The following is a 6,644-nucleotide window of genomic DNA, read 5'->3' as shown; positions in this document are numbered from 1 at the left end:
AAGGAAGTAGATATTTCCATGGGCATTCAGGATTAAAGGGTCTTTGGTAAAAGTGTTCCGTGGTATAGAACAGAACAAAGGTAAGAACAGCAAGCATAGGTAATATTATACAAAGGATATCCATGGAAGGTCAATTATTAACACTTACATTTTGTAATTTTTAGCCTGAGGTCCCTGATTTCTTCACATTTGTACTTTGGGTGCTCTTCTGGGTGGAAGAGGTAACTCCATCAGCTTCCTGGGCCTATACTCAAGTATAATAAATTCAAGAATCTATTCCAGTGACCCTTATTGCTATAGTAGTAGAAAGAAGTACAGTGCAAGGTCCCTCTCAGTCTGTGCTTGTAGAGAGAGAAAGGGAAGGAAGTACCTTTACCTGTACTAGGTCCCCTGCATTGAATAGAGGTGCACCTCATTCACGGGATTGGCTTCCAAATTGTTTCAGTTCCTGTTGGAAATGGGCCAAAGATGTTATATGTTTAATCAAATCAGAGGTTTATTGGTATAGCAAGAAATCATTGATGAGAAAAGGCCATCCATACATCATTTCAAAGAGATTCAAACCTAGCTTTGAAGGGGTGTTTCTAACACATAGTAGGGCTATGAGAGGAAGGTAGACCAGGGGAGATGAGTCTTCTGAGACAGTTTCCTGATGTGCATTTTGATAATAGCATTTGTCTTTTCTACCTTTCCCAAAGATTGCAGTCTCTAAGCACAAGGAAGATGACATTGAATACCTAATACCTTTGAGACCCTCTTGGTAACAGCAGCCTTGAATGAGGGGCCATTATCATTCTGAAGGTATTTTGGGAGTACAAAGCAAGGAAATATCTCACTAATTAGTACTTTTATCAATCACCTCAAAGGCTTTCTCTGTCTAATATTGAAATGATTCTACCCAGTTAGTGAAGGCATCCACCCATACTAGCAGGTACTGGATGCCCCTTGTCTTTGGTGAAATGCATTTGCCAGTCTTTCCCCAGGTAGCTTCCTGTCCTTTGCGTTCCTGGGGAAACAAGCCATTGGTTGAGGGGATTATTATGGTTTTTTTTTTTTTTTTTTTTTTTTTTTTTTTTTTTTTTGAAGTGATTTTACCTTTATTTCCTTCACTTTAAGCCAATCATGAAATTTCACAGTGATTTCTGGGGTGGGGGCAGAAGGAAGGCAGTGTCAAGAATCACTGGGGCTGTGGCCCAGTTGGCCCATGAAGGTGCAGGTAGAGTGGGCCCTCACTGGGGCAGCTGGAGGAGCACAGACTGCACCGCTGGCAGGTAGGTGATGTTCTGAGAGCGTGACAGCTGGTACGTGATGTCCTTTGCGGCTTCCAGCTTGTGCAGCTCGATCAGGCCGTCCCCTGCGGTGGCCAGTGAGTTGGCAATCAGCTCAGCTGCCTTGGAGTCACCCTCAGCAGAGATGATAGCCGCCTTTTTCTGCTGCTCAGCCTTTTCCACCACAAATCTGGCTCTCTCTGCTTCCTGCTGAGCCACCTGTTTGGCTTCCACCGCTTCTGTGAACTCCTTCCCCAAGGTCAGATGTGTCAAGGACACATCGTCCAGGATGATCCCAAAGGTAGCTGCTCACTCCATAAGGTCGTCGCTCACCTGCCTGGAGACCAGCTCTCTCTGGGTGATTAATTCTCCAGCATCAAAGCTAGCCGCCACTGACTTGAGGATCTCGGTCGTGATGGACGGCAGCACACGCTCATTATAGTCCTCTCCGATGCTGGTGAAGATGCGAGGCAGCTGGCTAGCAACGGGCCGGAAGAGGATGCGCAGTGTGATGTTGACATTCTGTAAATCTTTGCTACCAGTGATGACTGGCACATTATGTGGCCAAGAACTGCAGTCAAAGATAATTGGTTTCTGTACCCATGGGATGAGAAAGTGAGTCCCGGGATTATTTTTAAGGAAAGTCTCACAAGCATTAACAACCTTTTTGACCGTTTGTATCAGATTTTTTTCTTTTTTTTTTTTTCTTTTTGAGACGGAGTTTTGCTCTTGTTACCCAGGCTGGAGTGCAATGGCGCGATCTCGGCTCACCGCAACCTCCGCCTCCTGGGTTCAGGCAATTCTCCTGCCTCAGCCTCCTGAGTAGCTGGGATTACAGGCACACGCCACCATGCCCAGCTAATTTTTTGTATTTTTAGTAGAGACGGAGTTTCACCATGTTGACCAGGATGGTCTCGATCTCTCGACCTCATGATCCACCCGCCTCGGCCTCCCAAAGTGCTGGGATTACAAGCTTGAGCCACCGCGCCCAGCCTGTATCAGATTTTTATCTGAGAACAATCCCTGTGCCAATTGGTAAGTTTATCCTTACCTACGTGGAAGGCTTGGTGAATTATTTTAAGAACTTTCCATTGGTTGGCCGCTGGGAGATGAAGCTTGCCATTCTCCAGTTGTAGCCATCTTGAGAACTGAAAGATGTATCCCCAAGAAGTGGCCTATTCTATTTCTGCAAGAGAATATTGAGATTTTATTTCTCTTATGGAGCCCTCCGAGATCAGAGGGGTTTCCTGTGGACCAGAAATCTGGGGCTGTCTCAGTGCTGATTTAGCTCCTTTGTCTTCCAATCTATTTCCCTCAACTATTTCATCAATCCCCTTTTGGTGGCCTTTACAATGTATTACTGGCACGTTCCATGGGAGGAAATCTGAGAATAATACTCTGTTAACTTCCTGATGGTATGTAATGGGAGACTCGTTAGCTGTAAGGAGGTTCCTCTCTTTCCTGATACTGGCATGGGCATGGAAGACTAGAACAGCATGCTTAGAATCAGTATAAATGTTTTAACTGCTTTCCCGTGGCTTAATTCAAGCACCCTCATTAGGGCAATTAGCTTGACTAGTTGAGCACTTGTGCCTGAGGAGAGAGACATGTTCTCAGTAATATCATTCAGGGTAACTATCGCATACCCTTCTTTATGGATCCCTTCTTCTACAAAAGAACTTTTGTCTGTAAAGGGAATTCAGTCTGGGTTCTCCAAGGGGGTTTCTTTGAGGTCCTCTCTGGCCTCATTGGTTTGTACCACTATCTGTTTGCAGTCATGTTGAAGCTCCCCAACTTCCTCTAGGATGAAGGTATCTGGATTTAGGGAGAGACAGGTTCTTAATTGGACTGAAGATCCCTCTAGTAGCAGAGCTTGATATCCGAAGAGGCAGTTGTCCATTAGCCAAAGATTCCCCTTAGAGAACAGCAGTCCTACCACTCTTTAACTACCAAATCAAGCTCCTTACTTAGGTAGGCTACAAGCTGTTAAGCTGGACCTGGGGCCTGGGTTGGAACTCCCAGGGCCATTCCCTTCCTTTCTGTCATGTAAAGATTAAACATCTTCCCTATGAGAACACTAAGGGCTTAAGTAAGGCTTGTTTTAGTTGGTCAAAAGCCCTTTTAGCCTCTGGTTGTCAAATTCAGGAGTAAGTTTTAGCTACCTGAGTCTTCTTCATTAGGTGATATAAGGGATGAGCTATTTCACCATACCCAGGTATCCATAGTGTGCAAGATCCTGTAATGCCCAAGAGTCCCCTCGGTTGCTTCAGGGTTTGGGGGAGGCAAAAGAAGGAGATGAGTTTAATCCTTTCTTTTCCCAATGCCCTGATCCCTTCTGACAAGACCAGACCTAAGTACTTCACTGAATTCTGACAGAGCTAAGCTTTAGATTTTGAAACCTTATATCCTCTGTTAGCCAAAAAATTAAGAGCCTTACTGCCTTCCTGAGGGATTTCCTCAGTTGGAGCACAGAGGAGAATGCCATCTACATATTGTAAAACTTTAACCTTAGGATAAAGGAGTTCAGAGAGGTTTTTGGACAATGCCTGCCCAAATAGGATTCTGTCCCAGAATCCCTGAGGTAACACTATCCAGGTTAGCTGGGTGGTTTGGTTAGAGGGATCCTGAAATGCAAATAAATCCTGGGAGTTGGGGTGTAACAGTATGCAGAAGAAGGTATCCTTTAGGTCCAGGACTGCGAACCACTTAGTTCCCTCAGGTATTACAGCTAGCAGGGTATATAGATTGGAAACGACTGGGTGTATTGGAACCACAGCTTCATTAACAAGGTGGAGGTCACGAACTAGTCTCCATTCCCTGTTGGGTTTTGTACCCCCAATATTGGGGTATTAAAAGGGCTATTGCAGGGTTTGAAGAGCCTCTGTATCTTCAAGTTATCATTGATGGCTTCTAGTCCTTTCCTAAATTCTGGCTTCAAGGGATATTGTCTCTGGTTAGGAAAGAAGGGGAGATCCTTAAGGTGGATCCAGACTGGTATAGCCATTATGGCTCAGCCAATTTTCCCTTGAATTGCCCAAATTTCTTGGTTAATATTGGTCTCCACTAAGGGTAAACAAAGAGTTTGTCATGGGGCCATCAGGATGGTGGTCTCTGCCAGAATACCTCTGCGCAACAGAGGAATTGGGATTTCAGGTATAATTTAAAAGACATAGGTAAAGAAAAGGTCTCCCCAACCACAACTAAGGGGTTGGGAAAAAAATTGGGATAAAGACCTTTCTGAGATGTCCCTCGTGGTTGTGGTAAGAAAGGATGTAGGGGCGAGATTGGAGAAGAGAACTGAGAGACCCACCCCAGTGTCCAGAATGAGTTCCACTTTCTTCCCTTGAATTTCCAGAGATACCTGGGGCTCCTGTGTGGTAATGGTGGTTTGAACCACGAGAGCCTAAAAGAGGAGCCCCAGGAACCACCAATACTGATGGACCATTTTGGAGATTGGCTCTGGACCTGGTGACCCACATCTCTGGGGACAATCTGCCCTCCAGTGGTCCCCATTGTAGATTGAACAGGGTCATGGTTGCTTCCTCATGCTGTCAGGACTGTCCTTCTTAAAAATGCCGTGGCTTGCCACATTGGTAGCAGCTAACAGATATATCCCAGGAATTCTGGAGTTTGTGGGCCTAAGAGGTGGTCATTAAAGCCTTTGCCTTTTTCTTGTGTCTCTTTTCTCTGTCCCAGGCCTCCTCCCTATTCCTGTTATAAAAGACTGAGATTGCCACTTTCTGGTGGTCCTGTAAAGTACTGTCTGGTCCCATGGCCTGTTTCTGCAGCTTCCTCCTGGCATCAAGGTCTGCCTGAGTAAGAAATTTATCCTTTAAGATAAGTTTTCCCTTGACTGAATCAGGAGATAGAGACGTGTGCTTACCAAGGCCCCTTTAAGCCTTTCCAAGGAAGCAGTAGGGTTCTCTTCAAATCCCTGATCTATCATGGATCATTTGGAGTAGTTGAGAGGCTTAGTTTTAGTCCTACATAAGCCCTCCAGTATGCACATCTGGAAGTGTTCTCTCTTCCATTCTCCCAGTTCATCACTGGGATCCTATTTAGGGTCATCCAATGGTACTGCTTCTCTTCCTATTGGTTAAGGCTCATCCCCTTTCCTGGTACTATATGAAATGCAAAGCTTATCCCCAAATCTCTCTGCCACTTGGAGAACATCCTGCTTCTCTATGTTAGTCAGGGTTTAATTCAGAAGTAACGTAACATCTTTCCAGGGGAGTTCAAATACTTGGGTTAAGTTCTGGAAAGCCTCTATATAACTGTCAGGGTCATCTGAAAACTCGCCAAGCTCCTTAATTTGCCTTAAGTCCTGTAGAGAGGAGGGGGACCTGGACCCTACTGGGGCCATATTCACTAGGCATCTGCTGTAAGGTCAGGAATGAGATGGGCCTGTCTAGAATGAGGATTTTTAGGAGTGGGCAAGTGAGAGAGAGAAATTGAATAAGGAAGATGGGATGGACCTGGAGAAGCAGGGCCAGAGGGAGCTGACTCCCTTGCAGGAGGTGCCTCTAGGGTTTGTTTCTTTAGTTCCCTGGGATTTCCCCTTGCAGGATCTCCTGAGATGACAAAGAGGAGGACTGGATCAATCATACACTCTCAGCAAAAGTCTGGATTACCTTCAAGGTAAAGAACGCCTGCACATATGGGGTCTCAACAATCTGTCCTCACATTTACAGAAAAGATCCAGCTGCAGGATGGTATAGAAATGGTTCCTTCCTGAGGCCATGCAGTCCTTCCTGCAAATTGTAATTTGGCCAAACCTTTGTGCAAAGGGCTATGAGGCATTTTTTCTCCAGAGTCTGAGGGTCAAAGTAGTCCCAGCGGTTCAGGATACACTCCAGAGGAGTGCAGACTGAAGATGATTGGTTAGCCATCTGAAAAAGACAGGGAGATAGGTGTTCCTTGATTCCTTTCTCTCTTTCAGTGAAAACTCAGGGTGTGTGAGGGAGAAAAGTGTGTCTCCTTTTCCATTTCATCTTTTCATCCCTGAATCCTGGTGGCCTAGGTGGGACACCTTCCATGGGTGCCAGTGCAACCTACACCCATCAAGCAGTAGGACCTAAAATGCAGTAGTTATTCACATTTACCTACACAATCTATCACCCCGCTCTCGGTAGTCTTTGAGTTCCCTGGGCTTCATTTATGCCATGGATACTAGCATGACCTGTAGCCATGAAACAAGGCTTTAATTGGCCCACCTATACTGTGCTCTTCCTTTCCATTTTTTCTGTTTTCAAATCCCTCAGATCTACTTCTTATTACTAGTTTTTATTATTTTTTTTTATTTCTAGTTTTTATTTCTAGGGCCTCAACACAAAGCTTGGAATCGAGTTTGGGACAAAAATGTGCCTCAGAGGGGTG

General features: G+C 45.2%; 1 pseudogene; it reads right to left on the bottom strand.

The window, feature by feature from the left end:
• Positions 1 to 1,229: 1,229 nt before the first annotated feature.
• On the bottom strand, positions 1,230 to 5,631 carry LOC101051528 (prohibitin 1 pseudogene; annotated as a pseudogene).
• Positions 5,632 to 6,644: the final 1,013 nt, after the last annotated feature.

This window comes from Saimiri boliviensis, chromosome X, assembly GCF_048565385.1.
Source record: "Saimiri boliviensis isolate mSaiBol1 chromosome X, mSaiBol1.pri, whole genome shotgun sequence".
Classification (NCBI taxonomy): Eukaryota; Metazoa; Chordata; class Mammalia; order Primates; family Cebidae; genus Saimiri; species Saimiri boliviensis.
Note: the sequence above shows the minus strand (reverse complement) of the source record. Positions and strands in the feature narration are given on the sequence as shown.